Source organism: Spodoptera frugiperda, chromosome 28 (assembly GCF_023101765.2).
Source record: "Spodoptera frugiperda isolate SF20-4 chromosome 28, AGI-APGP_CSIRO_Sfru_2.0, whole genome shotgun sequence".
Classification (NCBI taxonomy): Eukaryota; Metazoa; Arthropoda; class Insecta; order Lepidoptera; family Noctuidae; genus Spodoptera; species Spodoptera frugiperda.
This window is the reverse complement of record NC_064239.1, coordinates 10,643,986-10,670,738: the sequence shown is the minus strand read 5'-3', so window position 1 is coordinate 10,670,738 and position 26,753 is coordinate 10,643,986.

Genomic DNA, 26,753 nt, shown 5'->3' with positions numbered 1-26,753 from the left:
GATAGTGCTAATTAAAGACCTATAAGACAAAGGACTAGGAGATCTAAAGACCTGAACAAAAGCCTGACCTAATCTCTGAAGACATAATTTTCACTACCTTTTGTTTCGTTCTTACGGTAACTGAAATATCAAGAAGAGTATTTTTCCTGAACAATGCCTTATTGATCTAGTTATTCGGTTTATAAAAAGTAATTGCTTGGAACAATGTTAGATTTTTTATGAAAATGTAGAGCACAGTGTTTTTATTATTTTTTGTTTTTGAAAAATCTTCGTTCATCACGGGGTAAGAAATTGGTCCCGGTGCCAAAAAAATTATGCTAAACATAGTTCAGTTTTGGCTTGCTATCTCTATCTAATACAATTAGTTTTTTTGAGTGGTAAAAATCATCCATTGACTTCTTCTGCCTTGGATCAGGCGAGAGGGTGTCAAATACTTACTGACTAAAAAACCACCCCGTTCCTACTACTGCTTTTCGAGTCGGAGCCCCGGTAAACCCGCTAGATAGTCCGCAACTCCGTATCTATCTGATACACTTGGGAACAAAGAAACGTAGCGTTCTTTTTTTTTCTATTTGAAGAACCTTCTATGACTATATAAAACGATATTAGTTTTACAACAAAAAGAAACTCTCATTTTAAAGGAAATTAAATTACCCTTTGATGTGACAGATGCACTTTACCAATTAAAAATACTTGTATTAGAAAATATCTCAGGCTTAAATAGGCTCCGAGTTTCATGCTCTCAAGTGAATTTTATAAATAGAATTAAAATTCTGTACGTCAAAACTTTGCTCTATTTATAATATTCGATTTCTAGTCTTTGAATTTTCTTGAAGGTTAGACACCCTTTTATTCTAAGGGTTAAAATTGAATTATCTATTTCACAACTGGTTTGAGCGTGGATCCGGTCTTCTTGGAATCCAAGGGCACTGTGAAAACTAAACCCGGGCTTAACTCAAGCAGATTAGCCAAACGACCCTCCTTTCTGCTTATATTATGTGTACATAAAAGTACAACTAAATATTCCTCTGGTCAGCTTAGTAAGTAGTTAAAAGTTGACTTTAATCATAATTATTTATCTTTAACTAACATTATAAAGCTGAACAGTCTGTTTATTTGTTTAAATACGCTATCCTCTGGAATTACTGGTTCCAATTAATATTTTTGTAGGATAATCCATTTATCTAGCAGGGCTCTTAACTATAAAACATTATACTATAACCAAATAACACAACTTATTTAATTATACACAACTGCCCATCGAGATTCCAAATTCGAGTCAAACAATATTCTTTTGAGGTTTTTATTTTCACCATTTTTTTTTTTCAAATATTTCCTATACTGGAACTGTGGACTGCGGACTGCCTAGCGGGTTACCGGAGCTCCGGTTCGAAAAACAGAAGAAGGAATGGAGTGGTTTTGAAAGATTCTGGTAAACATTATCTTGGTTCTGCAGTAACAATATTCCAGCTAATGATTATGATTACGGTCAAAATGAGGTAATATTTTATTACCTAAAAGCCTTACTTAGTAGACTATTATTGTACTACACAATATAATTTCTAGGATTTCAATTTAAATAATTATATTATTCATTTTAGTTAATACGAGGAATGCTTACGTATTCCCGCTATTATGAATTATATAATATAATTGTATAATTATATTGGTATACAATGTATGTATTGTATGTGTATTACACATGTAGGTATTTTAATTTCTTTTTATTTACATTTAAACTCATTGTTCGCTCCTTGCATCCACCGTATACTTCTCTCTTCATCACCCAAAGGTGGGACTGGAAGATTATACCAACCAATGGTATTAAGTTCGCCTAATGTATAATTGTGCATAAAGATTAAATATATAATTAAATAAATTATAAATAAAATGTTATCACGAAAAGCTTACTTATTTGTATTATAACATAACAATATTAAAATTATAGCATAACTATAAAACAAAAGAGACATTATGGTAGTATCAAGTTAAAGATATACATATTAGATATGAATAGTCAAAATGATTAATTGTAAAGCTTCTAAAATTTCCAATTAATTATTGAAATGTCCGTATTTACAAACCTTCAATAATATTTAGTGTTTTGTTTACAGTAATTCAATATTTTCATAGTATGTTGTCATGATTGATTGGCATATTAATTTCGAAATTTGAAATCTGATATTTACATTTTTGTTATAATTAATTAGTCGATTCTCCGATCTGGTGATTAATTAATTGATTTCATAATTTAAAGTAAACGAGAAATTTTAGTTATGAGTATTTCATTTCATATTCGCTCGAACAGGACGTGGTGCCGTCATGTTTTTGTTTATAATGTCGGAAACAGAAACAAAACGAAAAGATTCACATGCACGTACGACACAGCAGCCGAGTCACACCACACGCGTATAATTCGCATGTCATCGCACAGCATCACCTTCACGTCTAGATCACAAAACGTCGCGTTAAAAACAGTGTAAACTGTCAACAAAGCGACAACTTAAAATCTGACTATCGTTTTTGACGACTCAACCCGGACATGTCAATCGACAGAACAGTTGTCTATCGAGTACAAATTCTATTCTTGTCATTTGTTTCTTCAAAACGCAGGTAAACAGGTAAACGATTGTTCCATTAACATCATTTGTTTGTTGTGTGTTTGTTGTACCCATTTGTTTGTTTGGGTTAATTTCGTAATTGGGATTTCAGCCTCTATCTGACGACGGGTCCATCTGATATTTGGTACACACTTCTTAATTTTGATAACTATACAATATAATCTAATTTTCCTTAACTACCTTCATTACCGATTTCAAACGAAAGACTGATAGAATAGAGCTCATTAGAATCAATTAACATAATAAAAATTGATATGTATTTACTTGTTTAAAAAAAGTGATATGTGTTTAACTAACATGTTATAATATTTGCTTGGGTTTTGTTACACAGATATTATGCATACTAGGTATAAAAATAAGCAGCAGAAACTACTTAAAAAATAGCCTCCTGCATAAAATGTTGCAAAACTTGTTAGTGGAACTACTTTTAATTAAATTAAGACTTAAGAGGGAGATTGCGCTCCTTATTTTTTTAAAGCAAATATATATTACCTACATTTTATGAAATACATACATACATAACCTCACGCCTGTCTCCCATGTTGGTGGATAGATACAATGGAGTGCCAATTGCTACGAATCTTACACTTCATAAACATTCATCATTTTATTTTTGAAATCATTCATGTATTATGACGCTACCATAATTTTATTATATTATATGATTTTGTTAATGGAGTGGAGCAAGCAGCACTTTTAAATTCAGTCACATTTATCCTAGAAGATAAGGCTGAAAGCACAAAGCACAATCTGCAATGACTCTTACATGCTCCTTTAGTATCCACCTCATCATAGCACGTGCGTTAACCGTACTAACTCCTTCATTTTTACAAATGTAAGTGACCTTCCTTTAAATCGAAAAGTCCAATAATACCATCTATCAACATTAAATATAATATATCTGTCATACATTTCACACAATAGAAGTCACCTCAATCACCTTCACTAAACTCACCTTTTCAAACAAAACTCACGTAACTTTTTACGCACACACAAGCGAGGCTAAGTCATAAAAGTTATCAGAACAAGTGACATTTTTACGACGTTTTTCCGTCTCATGTCAGGCATTTTGTCAGTGTTTACAGCGACCCAGGCAATGTCACGTCATTGCGGCAAAACGAGTCTGTGTCCTAATGCTATAGTTAGTTCAAGATATGTGTCGCTAGCATGTTGAGATTTTTGTTTTATTAGTACTTTGGTGTTTGTATGTGGAGTGGAGTACAGAAGATGTTGGGTTATGTGGGTTTTGCTGTAGGTGATTCATCATAATATAGTATATATTTAATGGTATAAAGCAGGAAGGAATAGCTAACTACTTACATACTAAATGAACGTTCGTCAAATATGTTTTCAATCATTACACAATTTGATATTAAAAGACAATACATTTGTGTTAGATTATGTGTGTATTAGTTATGATCAGCTGGTATGAATAAAACACGGTGATGAAAACTATTTATTTGGTTAATAAATTCTCGTTTGTAATTAGGTTTCATGTATCAATTGTAGTTGTATTATGAAAAACCATTACATTGCTTGTCTTTAATACAATTTATTGGCTCGCGTGTTTTGGTCTAGTACAACATACATATGAAAGAGAAAGTTAAAATATCCCAGAAGTCTTTTCTTTAAGTCCTGTAGGTAGAAGTAGTTCCTTATTTTGTTTTATTTGAATAAATTGCTCACTTCGTGGGATGGTGGCAAGCATTTGTTTTCACTTAGAAAACCACTCGACGGTCTTGTGAATCCACCACTTTTGTTGTGGCCAAGAAAAGGGCGAATGGCGTAGGTTGCTTTAAAAAATATAGGAAGTCAAATTAAAGTGGTATTGGGTATAATACTTCTTTTCCGTAAGTTACATCACTAAACTTTTATGTTTATGCCCATACGTCAGAACACCCCACTCGCTGCTTATTGTTGAAACGGTGGAACATATGGTGGCAGTGTGCCCTGCGTGGGCTGAAAACCATCGTGTCCTCAGGGATGTGGTCGGCGACGGCGACCTTTCGCGTCCTGCATTGGTTCGTTTCATTGGAACTAGTCGGGTTCCTCGTCAAACAATTATGTGAGTAAGCCGATAACATTAATTAATCCTGGTAAGAAAGTAATAAGATTTTACTTAAGATTTTCTTTTTTATACTTTATAGCCCTACAGTAGTATTGACCGTACAGTCAGCCAGAAAGTGTTAAGAGTGAAAATTAACCCATGAAAATGTGGATTTACGAAATTATCCGACCTCTTTCTTGCCTTGAATGTTACATTATTTGTTCAAGAAGTAAAAAGGGTTGAAAGGGTCTTTATTTGTTGTTTTTTATTATATTCAATGGCAATGAATGTTGCCACGATATTTTCTTAGTTACGAGTTTTCTTTGAAATTCATAATACTTTGTTCATAAAGTTGTATTGCAGAAAAAATGTGTTGCATAACTATATTGAGTTAATAATTTGGTGTGAATAAGAGTCCATCATATTTCAGTAAGATTGTATTTTATATTTCAATATTATATGAGTTCCAATGGTGTGTTGCAAAAAAAATATGCAGATATATAGTTAAATAATTTTATATTAAATTCTGTGGTAAATCATCTTAGTGTTCAAGTTTGTTTTTTAGATGTTTGACGCTGAAACTACTGAACAGATTTTTACGAAATTTGGTATATAGGCAGAGTATGAGCTGACTTGAGTGAATGGATACTTTTTATCCCGTGCGAACGCAGGAGAAACCGGTGGCAGAAGCTATTGTGTAATAATATAATCTATACTTTACACTACAAATAAACCCACTAACGCACTTAACAACAATTCTATCCAACTTAACAAGTTCACACCCTTTCGCCCCATTCCACTCAAGCCTTGAAAACCATTACTGCTGCACTTATCTTTATTGATTACCAGCTGTTGCCAAACTACTTTGTGTCAGTTTCCTCGTGCCTTGAAGTTGGTTCCTAATGCACAAAGTACCGTCACCTAGTGACATTAGTTTGTGCTTTCGACTTAATTACTTAGTAAGAAACTTCTGGCTTCTGGCTTTTGTTTAAACGATTTAGAAAATTTGTTGTGTTGTGCATCTCATTTTTATGCATATTTTTTATTGCAAGTTTGATATTTTACTAGGACTATTTAAATAGTCTGTATGAAGACGGATGACACGTGACGAAGCCGTAGCAGATTCTAATAATATTGTTAAAATAACAAGTGAACAAGACTACAAATTATATAGTTCAATTCTGCAAGAATGTTTTACGCAGGAAAGTTTTTACTTTATAAAGAGATTAGGACATGTCAATATCTGTATTAAGTGAGCATGACAGGTGACTAAATTGTTCCTGCATTATATTTATTGTGGAAAATACTTAACGATATAAAAGTGCACAGAGGAGACATTACACAGCGAATAGAAATGCACAATTTATTCAAACAAAGACAATTTTAAATGCTAACAAAAACCAAGAGCAATAAATCTCAGCTCCACTTTATGCTTGAGATTCGCTGCAGAAGACCAAATACAGTAGTAAAAAGTTAACCAAAATGTTTCTACATTCGTCTTAATATATTACATTCTTTCGAAGCAATGTGGTGACGGCTACTCTTTTCGTGGGTTTTTTTAGGGAGGGAGGAAATTACTTCTTCCACCTTGGGCGAGGCGAGATCTTACTGACTAAAAACTATCCGTTTCCGTTGCCGGAGCCTCGGTAAACCCGCTAGGAAGTCCGCAGCTCCGGAAAGAATAAAAGACAGACAGACGCAGCATATTTTTCTGATAAACCAAAACGGCGATCTCCAAACCGCTTGCCAAATGTGGAGATTGTCACGGTAGATTTTAATGGGTTAAAGTGACTGAATGGTTGGGGCAGTACTTGGGTGACCGGTTGCTAGGCAACGTGTCGCGGATTCGATTCTCGCGCCGGGCATGATGGCATTTTCTGAGTAAAATGACCATTACTAGCGAAGTCAGGAAGTACGGCAATGCTTCACCCCCGTGACTCGGAAAGCACGTAAAGCCTCCTGCGCCTGACTTCTCTTTATCGGATTAGAGACTAACGGAACAGAGAGTGCACCTGTTTTTGCGCACACACTTGTGCAGTATAAAATCTCCTGCGTAGTGGGCTGGTCTAGTTAGACAGACTGGCCATCATGATCGAAATCGATCTGGACATTAATGGGTTAACGTGGCAAGTAAAGATTTGGATCTCTTTTTATGTAGAAGAGTCTCACAGTTTACCTATTTTACTACGATGAACTGCTTACACCTATATTACATTCAGTGATATTAAATTTAAATATCACTACTCCGCGATTTTATTGGCCGTAAAAGTATAATATTTTCAACATAACACGTGGTACATTAACGCGTCTCCAGTCCTTTTTGTAGAGTTGAAAGATTTCTTTTGTTTTATTCATGCGGCGGGAATCTTGAGTGAAGGTCCTAACAAGTTGGGTATGTTTCATTCAATATTTCAAACTTTAGTTTGTCGTGGATTAAGGAAAAAAATGGAGAAGGGTTACTTATTGTAATTCGGTAAGGAATTGAGACGGAGATACATTTATAGTCTTTTTTCCTTGAAAGTTATATGTTTTGCCTTGCCTTGCCTATTATTGGAAGCAAGTGTAACAGCTCACATATAGGGCCCACTTAGTTTTAAGGCAAATTTCCGAGGTGCTTGGCGACTGGCCTTCTCCCAGTTGTGCCTTTAGGCTTAAGTCATTCTATCTGATGCATTAAATTCACCGAAGGAGTTTTTTTCTCAAATAATATCTTTTGATTTATTTCGTTGCAGTATCCAAAACAGCTATTCATGTCCCTAGGACGCGTTGGACTTTAGTATTCCGGTCTTTTCTTGGTTCTCGATCCTGAAGTACAGGAGTTGCAGCGGATTAGGGAGATTGCGACTTGTCCCAACAATTTTTTGATAGGCTTATATGAGTTTGATTCGACGTATTACTCTGTATTAGTGATAATACAAATAATATCCTAAAATGGCTGTAAATGGCAAAATGGCTATAATGGAAACAAAATGGCTCCAAATGGCAAAATGGCTCCAAATGGCAAAATGGCTCCAAATGGCAAAATGGCTCCAAATGGCAAAATGGCTCGAAATGGCAAAATGGCTCCGAATTGCAAAATGGCTACAATTTGCAAAATAGCTGCAAATTGCAAAATGGCTCAATATGGCAAAATGGTTACAAATGGCAAATCGGTTACAAATTGCAAAATAGCTGCAAATTGCAAAATGGCTCAATATGGCAAAATGGCTACAAATGGCAAAATGGCTGCAAATGGCAAAATGGCTACAAATGGCAAAACGGCTGCAAATTGCAAAATGGCCGCAAATTGCAAAATGGCCCAATATGGTAAAATGGCTACAATTTGCAAAACGGCTACAAATTGCAAAATGGCAAAATGGCTACAATTTGCAAAACGGCTACAAATTGCAAAATGGCTCAAAATGGCAAAATGGCTGCAAATTGCAAAATGGCTACAAATGGCAAAATGGCTCAAAATGGCAAAATGGCTACAATTTGCCAAATAGCTGCAAATTGCAAAATGTCCCAATGTAGTGAGCCATTTTGCCATAATGGCTACAATTTGCAAAATGGCTACAATTTGCAAAATGGCTACAATTTGCAAAATAGCTGCAAATTGCAAAATGGCTCAATATGGCAAAGTGGTTACAAATGGCAAATCGGTTACAAATTGCAAAATAGCTGCAAATTGCAAAATGGTTCAATATGGCAAAATGGCTACAAATGGCAAAATGGCTGCAAATGGCAAAATGGCTACAAATGGCAAAAGGGCTGCAAATTGCAAAATGGCCGCAAATTGCAAAATGGCTACAATTTGCAAAACGGCTACAAATTGCAAAATGGCAAAATGGCTACAAATGACAAAATGGCTTCAAATGGCAAAATTTCTACAAATGGCAAAATGGCTACAATTTGCAAAACGGCTGCAAATGGCAAAATGGCTAAAAATGGCAAAACGGCTGCAAATTGCCCAATATGGCAAAATGGCTACAATTTGCAAAACGGCTACAAATTTCAAAATGGCTCAAAATGGCAAAATGGCTGCAAATTGCAAAATGGCTACAAATGGCAAAATGGCTCAAAATGGCAAAATGGCTACAATTTGCCAAATAGCTGCAAATTGCAAAATGGCTCAATATGGCAAAATGGTTACGAATTGCAAAATGACTACAAATTGCAAAATGGCAAAATGTCTCAAAATGGCTACAATTTGCAAAATGGCTGCAAATTGCAAAACGGCTACAAATGGCAAATTGGCTACAATTTGCCAAATAGCTGCAAATTGCAAAATGGTCCAATATGGCAAAATAGCTTCAATTTGCAAAATGGCTACAAATTGCAAAATGGCAAAATGTCTCAAAATGGCAAAATGGCTCAAAAAACTTATCGACCTTACAAGCATTCGACTTCAGTTGTCAAGAAAGAGCATTTCTTCAAATTTAAAGAAAAGCCTGATTCAGTGAGGGTTTGCAGGAGTCAATCGCGAAACGCGTTGAGATCGGCCTCGAGAACGACGACGTTCATGCCTTCTTGACATAATGAGAAAAACGTAAAATATCAATAATGATAAGTGAAAACCAAAAGTAAAAATTGCGGGTAGACAAATCTTGCTTTACTGGTAATTAAGTGGGCAATTAAGGCTATTCTTTACCTCAGTTCTGATATTAACGATCAGAAGATTGAGTATTTAAATTAAACAACGTTATACAATCTAAAATAACATTTCTTCATTTTTAATTTAAGGAACAAAATAACGATTATTAAAACAACCTTATATGGCACAAATCACCACACAATCAAAGCAACAAAGCACATAAATAATCAAAGAAATGATAAGAAAGTACAAAAGAATAGAAAATATAAGTCTCACTATCCTTGAGCGATGTAACCGCCTCGACGATTCGTGACAAAATGTACCTGTCAACCCTATGACGTTTGCTTTTATAGACTCAAAGACATTCCTTAATTCATAACAATATAACAAAACTCGTAACTCTACTCGTGAAATGTGGGTATCGGCAAAAAAGCGCAAAAAAACGATTTTTGGGACCTTTGGACCTTAAAATTTAATAGTTGCTTACACCCTACCATATGTAGGTTTTGAGACAAGTTTTAGGGTGTCAATATACAAGTATATACAAAATTACAGCTGGGTATCTCGAATTCCGAGGTGAAATACTAAATTGACTGGACTAATAGGACACTTATCAACTAATGAAAAGTGTGTCTTACATTGAGTATATCTGCCTGTCAACACCTTATCATAATCACAATTACAGGGATTAAGACCCTTTACATTTTTTGGTATCGTCACGCCTTTTATCCCCGAATACGTAAAACCACTGTACAATGTACACCCACTTTTCACGGTTTGTGTTATAAGTCCCATGTAAAAGGGGGTGAGCTTATTGCTATATACTGGGCACAATTCCAGACTTCATGCTATTACTGACAAATTTTCGAAAATACCGTAAAAGGTCTAGTTATACATACTAGTGGTCGCCTAGTGGTCGAAATTCGACTATATACGATTTAATTTACAATACCACTTAACATACGTCCAAGGATATTTTTTTTAACGACTTGCTATTAGTTTTGTAAAATTCAAATTAATATATTCCGGTGCATCATTAATAACCAAACCTCCTTCAATGAGAAACCTCTTTTTATATGAGACGTGAGAATATCATAGCAATGTCTGTCAATTTTGACGTTTTGTCAAATACGATCAGATACTATGCATGTGTGTGTAATGTTTTATTTATTGATTTAATGTATTTTATAAGCATTATTTTTGAAAAATATTGGCGTTGTCCACTTCTCCTAAACATAAACTATAAGTGTACCAAATTTTATGCTCCTACGTCCGCGCAATTTTCGTAAAAACAGTTACATAGTTTTTGCTTCACGTATTAATATATAGATAAGTATGTAGAAAATCAAAACTCTATTAATGTAGTTATCTTACTTCATGAGTAACGAAATTATTCTTAAGTAAGTACTATCTCAAAACTAATTCGCTTTTATAACTCTATAACAATATCTAACTAGGTAAGCTTCGTTAGTTATTATTAAAACTACACAACCTCAAAACATAACATCATTATTTCTTTACAAACACTAATTTCAAAAACATATCTAACAAGCAACTCCATTATTATTGTTTGTATGGCCGACAAGAACCATGGAATCGTGTATGCTCAATTAAATTTGAAAGGAATTCTCAAGTTTGCATGCATTCTGTTACTATGGAGTGTCAACCCATCATTAGGTTTGTTTCTCGACGTTTCAAAGGAGATAGAAACTCTGTAGTGTATATTTTCATTAATTTTAATGATATTCGCGTCGTCGAGATGTTAACTTTTGGTCGAAAGTTCTATGTTGGTGTTTGTAATTATGACAAACTTGTCTGTGTAAAACGTGACTGTTTTATAATATGACGTCATGCCTCGTATTTTTGTTAGAAGTAAGTAGTAGTGTCTTTATAGCATTTCCACTATTCTCCGTTGTTTTTTTTAAGAATTTCAAGATTACACATCACTCTGTATTTAAAAAATTTTTTTGAATACATTTTTTTGTTAATGAATGAAATTTTGGTTAATGAAATTCAATTATAATGCTTTTGATATGCTAAATTGAACTTTATGTGTATAGCCTTTATACACATTTTAAGTCGTCTAAAAGATTTCGAAATAGATTTATTCGTTTCCGCCTTATCTCTTTACTGCAAGGATTTCACTGAGTACGAACAGAGATAAGATGAAATTCTTTATTACATTTTCTTTTCCTTTTTGGTTGTGTTGACTTATATTATGTTCATGCCTACTTATTACAGTGTTATAAATATTGTGTTATAAAATATGTACCATGAAGATGTTTAATTTAAATAATATTATTTATTCAACTGAGAATGCGGCAAAGTACTTATTATTTTTCTTCTGTACCATGTTATTACTTTAGTTTTAAATCGAAAAGTGTATGAATAAAATGATGACCAAAGGCCTCTTCTCCAACGGAGAAGGTTTAAGTATTAATCAACACGCTTACTCAATGTGCGGGTTATCATTTCAAACTTTTAATTAGAAATTATAAGCTAAGGTTTCCTTACGATGTTGTCGTTTGTGAAAGAGTCACATTGGTACTTGCCAAAGTGAGTTTCGAACACACACCTCTTAAAACATCAGGCCACTACGACCATCCATACAGTTGCTATTTAAATCTAATTTAAAGGAAAACAATTTCATAAAATAATCGTTCTTTCTACTATTACATAAAAAGAAATAAAATAAACAAAACTTCTTACTTATAAAACGATTAACTAAGTTGACAGGGTAAGTCAGGCCGACAGGCTGTCAGGCTCAGGTCCTGCAATGGATATCATACTCGAGGAGCCTGCATTAGACAATTATTATTACTATATGAAGAAGTAGCTGTTTCCCGCGACTTCGTCCGCGTAGAATAATGACTTCTGACAGAAATTAGGATTTTTACTTTTTCATAAAATGAGATATGTTTTTCTAAAATAAAATTACACTAAGACACATCTTAATGTTCCGGGTCTGGGTCTCATGTGCATGTGTAATTGTATGTTTGTAAATGCACCCACAACACAGGAGAAAATGTTTAGTGCGGAACAGGTTATTTAAAAAAAAAATACTTAATTACATGGATCTCATAACACATCTGGTGGAACACGAGTATAAAAATAAATATGTGCATCACTGCGAATCACTCGATAAACATATCCAAACTATTTTTTTTACTTAAAAGAATGAAAATAAGATGCTACTTTGTACATAACTACAAAAGTAATTTTATTTATGTCATTCTTCACGTATCTATATTTACCATTTCGATTTGTGGTCAGCGGTTATTGTTATGTCATTATCAGATTCGATTGAATGACAACATTATAATCGAAGAGACTGACGTCAGTTCACCGCATTTATCTAGGGTTGTTACAGAAATCACGATCTGAAAGAAAGGAAGAAAAGAAAAACGATTACATTTTACAAAGTTACAACGACATATAGTAAGTACCTATAAGTATCTTTGATAGGATCTAAACTAATAGGACCTCTGTTGAAGTCAGGTCAGCTCACGCGACAAAGGCTGAGGCGTCATTTACAAATGTCCTAGAGTCGGTGGCGCTGTGTGTTGGGTTGTTCCGTTCTCAACAAAATGGTTGACCGGACCAATCGCTGACACATACGTCGTTCCCGTGCATGCCTTCTGCTGGGGCAGGTTGGCTCTTTCAGTGTGAAGTTGGGCTGACTTGGCATGAATAGAATTTAAAAAATTAATCGGGCTAAAAATGATCATGTTCATCATCCATCCATGGTGGTTTCTTTAGATTTAAATTACTTATATAAACTATCTTCTATAATACAACCACAAATATTAGAACTATACACAAATACACGTATAACCTCAGGCCTGTCTCACATGGGGATAAGCAGAGACCACTTTCGCTTCATCAACAATCATTGGTCCATAAATAATAGCCATAATATCCACAAATACCATAACAAAATAAAACTAAACGTTCTAATACCCCAAATATTGTTCGAAATCCAGAACATAAACACAACATAAGCACAGCCCTACTAACCTACTAATTTCAAAACTATTTCCGCGATAAGAGCACAACAGATGTCACTGCCAGCGTATCTCAATAACGATAGCGTTATGCGGAAGTGACGTCATAATTTATACACCAGTTGGCTACGTACGTTCCGGTTGGCAACAGCTTGTTAGGCGCAAGTTTCAATATAGTGTTGTTTGGTAATAGTTTAAAAAAGTTGTGGCGATACATGATAAGTGACAGATGACAGAAGTCGCACTTATACGATCGACGAGCAAATCAATAGATGACATCATAAATCCTACATCGCCTATATAAAATTTAGACACCAATAAAATATGGATAGAAATTACCAACGAATAATAGTTAGACAGAAAGCCCGCCAGGCATGATCACCTCGCCTGGTAGGAGGATCCTGTTGTACTTAGGGAACTTTAGTCTCTGTTCCCTAAAAAGTAAAAGAAAACAAGACAAGGAATAATGTTAAAAGTATTTTTTTTTTAAATATGTAAATAATATTTTCGAAAAGATAAGCAAAATTGTATAATAACTATCATGTGACATACTAAACTAATTAAAAATAGCAGCAGCCTACTTGTACACTGCGCGACATCGCCGTATCCGCTCACGCTGCTCATGAGGAAGAATCCCTCTGTGACTCGAAATTAGTAGAGCTTTTCACGGTATATTTACCTGAGTAAACCGTTAGTTATAGTTAATTAGGGGAAATATGTTTTCTCTATATTCAATTGTTGCGTATTAATATTATTATAAACGTGAAGGACAATAATAATACAGAACTTTACCTAATGTTTGATTTTGATAGTGTTTACCTTATAAACTATTATTTAGGTTTCATAATCATAAAATAAGAACACCTAATGTCTATAAAAAGTAAACACGACCTTGTAAATTCACATCTCTCTTTAAACCAAAAAAATAAACAATGCCAATTTTCACAAAATTATGTTACCGCAACAGCGCAAATAGACATAATTATAACAATTAAAACGTAAAAAAATGAAAGTATCAGTTACCCAAGAGCTAACCTTGACTTACCTAACCTAGACAGGCCGAAAACAATTTATTTTTAACTTTTTCGTAACGAGAAAAACATGTAAAATTATTTTCATACCACATAGAGTTTTATTTTGACCTCAGTAAAGGGGAAAATGCTTTAAACACAGAATGAAAGGTTAATTTGCTTTTCATTTTATGTACTTAAATAGCTTCGTAATTACTTTGTGTGTTGACATCATTTTAAACGTTGATGAATAAATAAATGTGTGTAATTTATTAATATTCTATCATTGTGTTTGAATGGTTTCACATTAATTATGAATCGCAAATGTGAATGGCCTCTCTGCTTTATAGAAACTGTTGGGATTTAAGCGAAACTATGATAGTTATTGTTATTGTAGTCTGTTTAATATCTTAGTACGAGTTTGCAACACATCAGACATCGATTATTAACAAAATCGAAACGAAAAACCTTTCGGCACTCCGCCGTCGAACGCGCTCTCGTTTCGATTTCGTGCGACGTAAAGCAAACTCGAACTAAGGGTACAGACAAAGTATTTCTAAAGAACATGAGTAATATATGACGGTGGTTGATATAATAGCTCTATAATTTACTAAAATGTATAAAAATAAAAATAGATTTCAATCTATACGCACTTAGATGCAATCTTAAAGCACGAAGAAGAAGAAGCCTCAGTTAAGACTACTAATGATACTGAAAGAAATCATAGTTTTTTATATCCAATGACAACTAAAAACGTTAACCGATAATGTTTTACAAGGTTTGCTTACATATAATCGCTCGTTTAATAAATATACTTTTAACCAATTCAGTTCACAATATAATTAATCAACAACACTTATACAATTGACAAATGAATACACCGACAACAATACGGAACAAATTAACTTTTATTCCATGGCCAAAGCGAAAAGCAGCAGGTATTATGAAAAATGTGCCTGTTAAAATATTTAAGGGATTACCGCTCCACAGGTTGGTACATAAAGGTCATTTATCATGGACGGTAAGGTTAGTGATCATTAATTCCAATGATACGGGGATGGGTTAGCAATGTATTTATGAAGCCATTATTTTTTGGGACTAAACAATATAATATACTGGCATTGGAGGCACTGAATACTGAGGCATACTTAAAGCCACACATTTTTATACTTAGATGCTTCTCTTCAGGTTTGTAACATAAAAAGCTATAGTATTTAAACAAGATAAAAATAGGTTGTCAAATAAAGTAATTTTAAGCACAGGGTATTATTTAAAACTAAGAAAAATTTAACTCGATGCCTATGAAAAGGCCAATTGGCCACAGAAAGCTCTACAAAGAGACGAATGTAAGGAGGATAGGGAGTCCTTTGCCCTGCAGCGGGACGACCATAGCTGAAAATAAATATTAAAAATAGAAATTGAATAGAAAAAATTAAATTAAATAATAGTTTGCACGATTTAAGAACACGTGATTAGAATTTTAAATTGAAAAATGTAAATCTTCTTTATAAAATTCAGAAATAAAATTCGTATTTCGAATTAATCAAACCAAAACGCACTATAAAACAATTCACTTAGTACAATAGTTAACTTTAACAAAAATCACAACTGAAAATCACAAGCCTTTCCTTTGATTTATAGATCTAAATCAGATTTGATTCTCAAAGAAATTCTTGAGCCAAGAAATAATTCATTTTAAATGAAGAGAAATGCTCAAAAGGAACCAGGTACGAGTGACGGTAAATCTGATAAAACTTACATTTACAACTACCTCAAAAGATTGATGATACAATAGTACGAGAATAGATCATTCTATAGAAATAAATCCAAAGGAAACGCTTTATGATTAGGAAATACGAGGTTTGGTATAATCTGTTTATTTATTTAATGCCTTATCAGTACTGAATCGCTAGTAATCGTGATTATTACGCAATCGTTATGCTTGTCAGATACCTATTTGTTGATATTAATATGACTGTCAATTTTGAAAATTTCAGCATGTGGTGTTAAGTCTTTGACTGCCAATAGAAAACTGTTGAAGGCAAATTCTCCGCTAACGTCGGTCACCGGTGACTCCCGTGGCGTTCCCAGTGTTAATAGATACGATTATCCTATAATTAACATAAAGTTATAATTGAGCCATTAAAAACATGCGAACTGTCACGTCAAAGGAATGTGAAAATGCCGCACAAATTGCAGTGAGGCACGTCCGGTCGAGCCGGCCAAACCATGGTCCCCCACTCTTAAACTGTGCTTCCATACTTTTGTGTGTACTTAATATAAGTTTTACCATAATTCAAAAGAAAACACGAACAAGTTTATAAAAGAAAGCACTATAAAGTCTTATCTGCTAAGAAATACCCGATAACGATTAAAATCCAAAGCATCTGGTTGACGAGGTTCTGTGAGGGAAATCTCTGTAATACCCCCAACGCCCTCTCAAGGGAGGAGTGTCGGCAGTTCGTTACGAACCAAGACGACTCTGAATAACAGATTATTATGAACTTACATTTATTTCTATAAAATATAAACACAAATACCTCTGGGTAATCATTTTATGACACACGTATAAGGAAAGTTTTAGATAATTATGATAAAGTATTTATAAATATACCGGGTTGTTTGGTTGTGATGAAGAGACATGGTCATACATTAGTAATGGCTTCATTGACAATGGTACATGGGGATATTATCTCCACATCATACTACTAGTACGTAGTAGTAGACTACAAACATAGGTTTGTTGGCAGGTCTTATGTTAGCGTCAATAAATATAAAAAGTACTGACAAAATGTGACCGTAAAAGCACGTAATACACAATCTCAAAAATATGCCAGATAATGTATTTTATTTTTACATGAAAACCATTATTACTGTAAATAGACTTGTAAATAAAATTACATCAAATAGAACTATAAAACAATGAAACAGCCAAATTAAAGCAATTATTATGTTAGCAGGTGCTAAGCATTATTTATACACATCGCTGTTCACATTGACCTTGAGCAATATGAATCTTTATTTCATAAGCCATAAAAGCTACATTCGCAATCCAAGTAATAATACTGACGTGCTAAGTATTACACAATAGAGGAAAGTCGCGTCAGTTTTATTCCCTGTTGAGTTTTTTCAAAACGTACTTGAGTAAACGACCGAGGGCTGAGTGGGATAAGGGTGCTCTAGGGAACAGGAACCACAGTTCAGGAGTTGACGACGCAAGATCAAATGATGAAGAAAATTCTCTTTACAACTCATCTGTGGAACGAAATAAATCTGACTTCATGTCTATTATCCTCGAAAGTAGATGACACACGAGAGATTGCAGTATTGACATTTTTTTCACGTCCGCGTGTTCTTATGAAAGTAACTCATAGTAAGTGGGTAACTATATCCTCTTAACCTCAGAAACTGAACTGCTTGTGGCTAAACTATAATCTCCAAGTCACCTGCAAAGCACGGGGGTTATAGCAAACCTCTTCTGAAGAGGGATGCCTTTTTCTGCAATAAATCAGTTCCGCTGGTAAAGATGATGGTGTTTTTTTAAGATTTCAAATCAAAAGACATCCAATATTTTTTACTGAATTGAATACATGGTGAAAAACATAATATACATAATACAGTCATACTGAAATATTTTTTTTGGATGTCAAGTTTGATACTAGGGTCGTGTTCGTCCTCCGTCAATCAGTCAAAAGTAAATCCTTTCTGTCAATATTCGATGAGAACCCGTTTCCAAGATGTTATGTAATTTGAGTTTTTGGTTAATAAGGGGTTCTTAAAAGGTAGCTTTTAAGGTTTCAGAGGTTAGTTGGGGGCTACCTTTAAGGATTACTTTGATTTTGCATTATTCTAAAACATTATCTGTTGTTCATTTAACATTTTATAGATTAAAATTAATTGCACACAGGGTTCAGTGCCCAGATTTGTCAAAGCAATAATTTATGATCTATGAAGAAAATATTAAAAATAATTTTAGTTCACAACCATTTAAAATATTGTCAAGAATCTCAATTGCCTGTCAAAAGTAAGAAGACTGATTTTCCATTAACTTTTAGTAAAGACCAATATTTAGATTGAAAATAAAATTAAATGTGATCAATTTTATAGACATTAATGTTCTCCTTTGGCAACATATCATGTCACATCCAACAGAATTGGCTCGCTGTCAAAGTGTCAATGCTACTGTAAAAGAAAACATTTTGGTAAAATATAAAAACGCCTAATAACAACCTTAAGTGTACCGTACATGATGTGTAACTATGAACACAAAAATTAATACAAAGTAAGTTTACAAAGATCTTAGTAGGATTTTTTGTAATTTATGGCTCTACAGACAAAATACTCGTGAGTTTTTTTAATTATAATGATTATTATTTTATTCTTCCCAATCCCCGATTTCCCAACAACCCTTAAATTCATAACCCCCAAAAGACCAACAATGCACTTGTAACGCCTCTGGTGTTTTGGGTGTCCATGGGCGACGGCAATTGCTTACCATCAGGTGATCCGTCTGCTCGTTTACCGGCTTATTCCATTTAAAAAACCTAGTTATCAGGACAGGATTAACAATATCTTATTTTTAGTACCTACGTCTGCGAAGTGTAGTATATAACGTAGTACTAGCTCAGAGCGACTTTCAGAATATACCCAAGAACCTATGTAAATATGGAAAACTATTCATACATATTTGAACAAAATATAGATAGTGTCTTACTCGAACTTCCATATCTCTTCACCCCTTCTCTGCATTCGAAATACGAGAGAATACAACACAATATCATACTTTCTATTCTCCTGAGAAATAAATAGTTATATGTAGTTCCAGTATATAAATACCTATGTTATAAAGTTAAACTAATACAAACATAACTTTGAACTAAGCAGATATCAATGGGACTGTCGGTAGAGGGCGTCCAAGACAAACATGTATTAACCAAATTTGCGATATGTTAAAGTGTTGTGGGTTTTTAAATGACCGGCCACGCACATTTGGCTCCTCTGGTATTGCGGGTGACGCTGATTGCTTACCATCAGATGATGCGTCTGCTCGTTTGCCCCCTATTCCATAAATAAATCAGAGCCAAATTAAGAATATCCCAAACTGACGAGCATGTATGAAAAGACTGATGACTGTTGATGAAGCGAAAGAGGTATGTAAGATACATACGTATGTATCTTACATACCTCTTGTTACTTGTTAATTGCTACGTAGCAATTAGCGTTTCTTATTATCTGCCTCCACTGGAGACAAGCGTGTGGCTATGTACGTATGTACAACTTTGAAATCTATGAAACTACTATACTTATACTACTATAACTATATGAAATTTAAAACGCAATTATAATTTACAGTTACATCCAAGGTTTGTTTGCCAATCGGGTTTTCGATCACACCTCAACTAAAAAAGTAGTTGAAATAAATAGAAACTTCAAAAAAATCCTTAAATACAAGTTTCCCTGCGTCATTTTCAGACCAGTCGATACATGTTGTCGCGTCGGTCTCATAAACAAACTGAGTATTAAACTTTAGTAGCAATAAAACTGTAACATTAATTACCAGGTCCTGCTAACAGATTTTATGAGTGATAAAAGTTGAAATTTACTAATTACACGTAATTCAGAAACATGCTACGAATAATATAATTTGTTTTGTAATAGTCTGAAAAAAATTACAATTAAAATATTCGTTTACTTGACTAGCAAGAGCTTCTTTACTTAGGTTTGTTACAATATTACCATTATTTTTACGTAATGACAAAAAAAAAGTTTCTTGAATTAAAAGTATAACATAGTTTCCCAGCTATGAATAGTTCACATACTTTCCATCGCAAATTAGCAGTCATAAACTACATTGACAAGCCGATTTGGAGCAAAAGTCCCAAAAAAACATCCCTTCAAAAGCAGGCAGAGAAAACTCATCGTATTAGAATATAAATAACGCCGAAATCGCTTGTAAAGATTTGACCTTGAAAAAATCAGGCCAAATACTTTCAATTACATTTCGTTCAGAACCGATCGCGTTTTCTCAGCCACTTGAGTAAAGCTGTGTATAAAACCTACTTAGTTGATTTAGGTTTAGTTAGGCGTTTCAATTTCCCGCTTTCCCGGTTACTTTGGTAATCACTGCGTAATATATTCTGTTCGTGTTTTATCGAAAATTGATATCTCGATCATTACGCGTATTTTTTGGGGAATCTTTGTATGATTTGTGGAATTAGATATTGGGATAGAGATTTGATTTGAAGGCATAAAGAGTTTGGGAATGTGGGTAAAGTATGCTATCAAGTTTTTATTATCTAGATTAATCTTAGTATTATTACCTAAAAGAAACACTAGTGTAGTAACGTTAAAACTATCTTAATTCTTAATGTCTATATCTAGTAAAAGTTTTGTAAACCTATATCATAGCTGTTAGATGACCTGAGCCTGTAGCTAAATGCCACTTTATTTATTTATTTATTTATTTAAAGCTTTATGCACAAGTACATGGGTGGACATAATGCCGTAGGCATTTTCTACCTGTCTGACCCTTGGGGTGCAGAGAACATAACAGACGGGTGCATGGAACATGATAGATTATTTAAAATGAGAAATGATACGATGTATATCGAACATATACGCAATAATACATACTAGTCCTATAAACATATATTTATAATAGTGATATAATATAATATGATACATGCATAAAAATATATACATATATATATATATATAAAGATATATATACACATAAATAATACATACTACATGCAGAAAATAGTCAATGTGATGAATCAGCCAACCTCTTTAGTAAAAGCTCGCGAATCTTCCTCTTAAAAGTTAAACGACTTTCCACCATCCTGATATCCCGGGGAGCGCATTCCACAGAAAAATGCCTTGCACGAAAAAGGAAGAGTGGAGAAAGTCAGTGCGATGAGTGGGACATTGGAGAAGACGGTTATGGGACGAACGGAGTTGTTTATTGTGGTTTGCGCAGATGTACTGGAAATAGGGGGATAGATAACTAGGCGAAGAAGGAGTATCTAGAAAGGAGAATAGAGTGGTTAGCGCCCTTTGCTCCCTGCGCTGGCGAATGGGCAACCACTTTAATTGCAACCTATGTGCAGAAATATGATCATATTTACGCAGGTTGAATACGCATCGAATGCAGTTATTCAGAAGTCGGTCAAGTTTATTGAGGAGATCTGCATTCAGGTCGTAGTAACAAACATCAGCATAATCGATAATAGGAAAAACCAAGGCCTGCACCAGCATAGCTTTCGTAGCGGAAGGAAGCAAGTTCTTCAGTCTGTATAGCACCCGCAGTGATCCGGTGACCCTTTTGCAGACGTTAGTGACCTGTGCATGCCATTTCAAATTTGAATCAATGCACAGCCCCAGATCCTTTACCTCACTACTCAGAGGGATAGCCACATCATTAAAGGAAACAGCCGGTAGATTGGCCCTGTCAATCCCGCTCAGCGTACGGGTGCTTCCTAGGATAATGGCTTTTTCAGTGGATTCACCGTTATGCCAAACCTCTCAGACCAATTCTTAATGGCTGCCAAGTCACCGTTGATCTTACAGATGGCGTCAGACAAACCGTCATCACCAGCCTGACAGTAAAGCTGCAAGTCATCAGCGTAAAGATGGTACGCACACTGAAGTTCGGAAGTTATGAAATTGATGAAGATGGAAAATAAAAGAGGAGATAGAATGCCGCCTTGAGGAACGCCAGTTTTTAATTCGCACCAGCCAGATGAAGTCTCATCCAGCTTGATCGACTGCTGACGCTCCTGAAGATAGGAAGAGACTTTAGCGTCTACAGAGCGGAGCTGCGGGTTTACCAGGGCACCGAGTCGAAAAGCAGGAGTAGGAACGGGGTGATTTTTAGTCAGCAAAACCACTTCAAAAAAAAAAAACGTCTACTGACAGAATAAATGTACGGGGATGATACTGACAAGTGTCAAAATTGACGTCAATCGCAAACAATTTAGTTTTCTGCTCTTCAAGTAAACAAGCGCTTAATGACATTTGGCTACAGGCTCTTTACTAGACATTGCTCCCAATCCACGAACTCGCCTAACTATGGAACACTAATTGCTCTGAACTTTTACCTAGAACTTTAACACACACTCCTTAACAATATAAAGAATTGTTTACAAGAAGACAAAGACGTAGGATCTAATTAAAGCCATACAATGCCATTGTGTGACCATTAACCCATTTACACAAGCGGCCACGACAGATGTCTGGTGGAGCTCATTATTTTTCCTCTACATTATTCATCGTTTATGAAAGAGAGAAAATTCGTAACAAAATATTATTGTTTGTTGGGTTCCATAGTGTTTAGAAAACAATGTAATCTTATTCTTGGAATGTTTACTGTAGAACATATTTGTGATATCACGGTTTTAAAACTGTTTCAGGGTAAAAGGAGGTTGTACACTTCAGCTCATGCACATTTTACATCATGCATTTTTATATCCGGAAGAAATCACCATTGTGTGATAAGATCGCCCATTGTACGCATATTACTTGAAATGTATCTACTTAAATGTTTAAGATATAGATCGGCTTTCGCGACGCTAGTGTCACTGTTTTAATATTTAATTGTAACCGATTTATTCAAATATAGTTATTTCAACCAGTACGAAATAAAGGAATCATTATTTGAGTATCGTCTATCAGATCCTTTAATCCACACAAAAGGGAAGGAACATCATCGCCACACCCAGACCTGCTTGACACGAGAAAATACTACACATAAAATGGTGTGCTAGGCTACTTAAATGTTCACCATAAATATAAATAAATAAAAAATAAAGATGCACCTGAACATTAGAGTTAAACACTCGCTGTTTGTCACATAATTATAGGCAGCCATTGAAATTTCACCTAATAAATAACTACATGTTTGTAAACCAAATTTCATTACATTACGTAGCACAAATCTACACTTTGACCGTCTAATACGTGGCACACTCTAAAAAATCACTCACCAAAGTGGAAAAACCAAGCACGAAAAACAGACATAAAAAACGTCAACCTCTTTAAATCACTACACGAAAACCTTCCACAAAAATAAATCTGTACAATTTTTAAAATATTGTACTGAAGTTGGTGAACGGTGGGCCATTTAATTACACGGTACATGCATTTTGGTTGGGAGCCAAAAATCGTTCCGCACATGCTTAGCTGTTGGCTGGAGTCGGCTTAATGTGGAGGCACGCGCTTAGCCTCTGTGCGGCATAAGAACGGCTTAAATAAACATTGTCTGGTATACCTATGGAGCTAACAAAATAATGTTGTAAAGGTAACATTTTCTGACACATTTTTTGTAATGAAATGTCTGGGCCTAGGTAGGCATGTACGCAGATAATTCTTGTTCTTTGTAGCGCCACAATTTTTTCCGTTGTCTCGTTTGTATTTTTTGTGGCTTTATTTTTTGGTTTTCCTTTATTGTGGAGTAGTGTTTGCGAAAATGTATTACCTACTTGTACCTTTGCATAGTTTTCATTATCATACAACCATTTCAGTTGAAGTGGTAACTTATTTTGAATATCAGACTGTAATAGCCGTAAAAACAAAAACTTAAGAATTTTTACAATAAAATCTAATCTCACTCCACAACATGCTACCTCAGCGCAAATGTCCGAAGTTGCAACACTTTCAACAAAACTATAGTCACAAATGCACAAGAGAAAGTTGGTGCATTTTTAGCTAGAAACTAGCCACAGTGGCATGAATGGAAAATAAGAAAAGCTCTGCACTTATGGCTCTATACCAAGATTTCCTTTTGTCGAATATATGTTTATTATACAAAAATGTCGAGCGCATAATCTTTATATACTGTTTCTGTAGGGATTTTTAAAAAGGTCTCATTTTACGCTACGTCTATTGTTCCTTAACATTAAATGTTACTCACCTTATATTTTATTGAATTTCCAAAGTTTTCGGTATTTACCTATATTGTAGGCAAACCTAGGTACAGTGAGAATACTTACAAAGTGTTTGAACGCAAAAAACTAAAGCTTGAGTAGATTAATTAATTATTGTTATCGGCTTACTCTCGTAATTATTTAAAGAGGAACTCGACTAGTTTCATGCCATGCTAGTAATTAGCGGATAAAAGTGATAATAATACAATAAGCGAGTAAGCCGATAACATAATAAATAATTTAGTATGTCTCACTAAAGTTATAGTAAAACTTGAGTAGATGGTAGAAAACTGCGGATGCTAATAGATACTTTAGTATATTTACTATTATTAGTCAAGGTATAAAGAACTAGAAACCATCTTATTCAACAGTCGCACTTATGACCCAACTAACAACTACTAAGCAGTCAGAATATTAAGCATAAAATTTAAAATAGAATAATGCAGCGAAGACTATAAAGTCTAAACCGTCCACTTGGTTACTCAAGCTACTAATAAAATCATACTTTTTTTCTTTTATTCTCAGTACTGAACGTCGCGTAAACGTTCTACCGTTAAAACATTTTATCTTTAAAGTTACTTTAATAGCTATCTCTAGAAAGATTGAGTTCGTTTTGGTAAGCTATGTGTACGACTGTGTATATTTACTTTTGTGTTAAGTAATGTACTGGTTGACTGTGTATATAAATTGCTATGAAGGAGGGCTAATAAGAGGTAAGATATAAAATTTTGTACCGGTGTCCTCGGGATTTGTATTAGAATGCTTTTTCAATCAGAGTTGTGTTAGTATCGGTTTCCTCGATTCTTGTATTAGGGCGCTTTTCCACCAGTAAACTGCAATGCTACGTTGCTGTGGTTGCGTATGGCTTCCATGAATCATATTCATTGGTACACATAGTTTAGCACTGGTGGCAACGGACTCAGCTCAGCTATGATTTTTATAAGCAAAATATTTTTATAGTGAAAGAAAGAAGTGCTATGATAAGATGCGTGCTATGGACGTGTGCTATGGCTGCGCATCTTCCTCGCCCGGCAACATAGCTTAGTATCAGTGGAAATGGTCACATAGTTTCACGGCTTAGTTATTACGTCTTTGTAACATAGCTACATAGCGCCTCTCTGGTGAAAAATCATAATTAAATTACACAATTCAAGAAAAAGTACAATTGAAAATCTATTTTAAGAAAGTAACAAAATGTTGAAATTTAGGTCACACGTGTAACATAAGCTACACGTGCAAGTCTTCGTATTATTCAAAATATCACCAAAGATAACAATTTCAAAGTAAATTTTATTAATTCACAAAAATCTCAACTTTCCATACCCCACATTGAGAGGTCTATAGAATTTTAACATTTCCTACTACCCCGATACTACCCTATTACGAGGGTACTACGAAAACTTTTCAAAGCTGAGCCGTATCGAGGAAATGTTTAATGAACTTCTAACTTAATATAATTCCTTTAGTTCAACTTGTGCACGGGTCGTTCGTACAGAATTTTTGCTGTCCAGGAAATTGGGGTAGACGAGTTCTTGCGACACATTCTTGTTGAATTTTTGCAAGTGTAAAGGTTGTTTTGTTTGAACTTTATACGAGTGGTCCTTTTTAAAGATATTTTTAACTTAGTGTCCGACCATGTTTTTGCGTCTGCAGAAGTTGAGTTAGTTGTTAAGACATTTTTCTTATTTTAATAAAATTAATGGACCTAAATGTAGGTTTGAGCTTAGGTATATATGTAAGTATTAATGTACGTAAATATGTTTTGTAATTGTCATAGGTACAAAACTGTAAGAAACTTTATTTTCCTGTCAACAGTTTTATAATCTCTAAATTTAGAAACAAACACACGTAAACATTTGACCAAGTAAATAACAAATTAAGAAAACCATAACAAAATTGAATATGACCAATACTACAATGATCTTATTTATACTCTTGTGTTGTCGGTAAACATTTTGAGACAATGATTTGAACTCGAATGACCTGAAATGTTTACACAAATGAGAATTACTTACTCACAAATATAACTGAATTTCTAGGAACAATTTACGTACACTGTGTCTCATTCGGTTGAACTAAACACAAAACATTAATTGTAGTACTATGCGGTTTTGTTACAATGTATTGGAAGGAAAATTTTCTAAATGTTTTGTTTATTTGGAGCGAATAGCTGGAACTCAAAACTTCAAATGGAAACCTCTGGCCCGTACAATGTATCTAGCTATGTTTTTCTATTTTGATATCACCTATAACCGTACCGTTAAGTCAGATCAAACACTAAACTCAAAAAATCTGGACTGTAGAGTTTTATAATAGATTTTTATCATATGAAACTCAAAAAATTACAACTGGCAACATAAGAGAATAATAAGTCAAACCAACGCAGTGGCCCGGAAGCTTAAGACGCCCGCTTCTCATGCATGCGGGTTTGAAACCTACCAATGGCAAGTACCAATGTGACTTTATCCGAGTTATACATACGTACTTTCTAACATTCTTTAGACACCTCTAACAAAGTGTGAAGTAAAATATCGTGAAGAAATCTGGGTATAATTATAGGTATGAAATCGCCAAT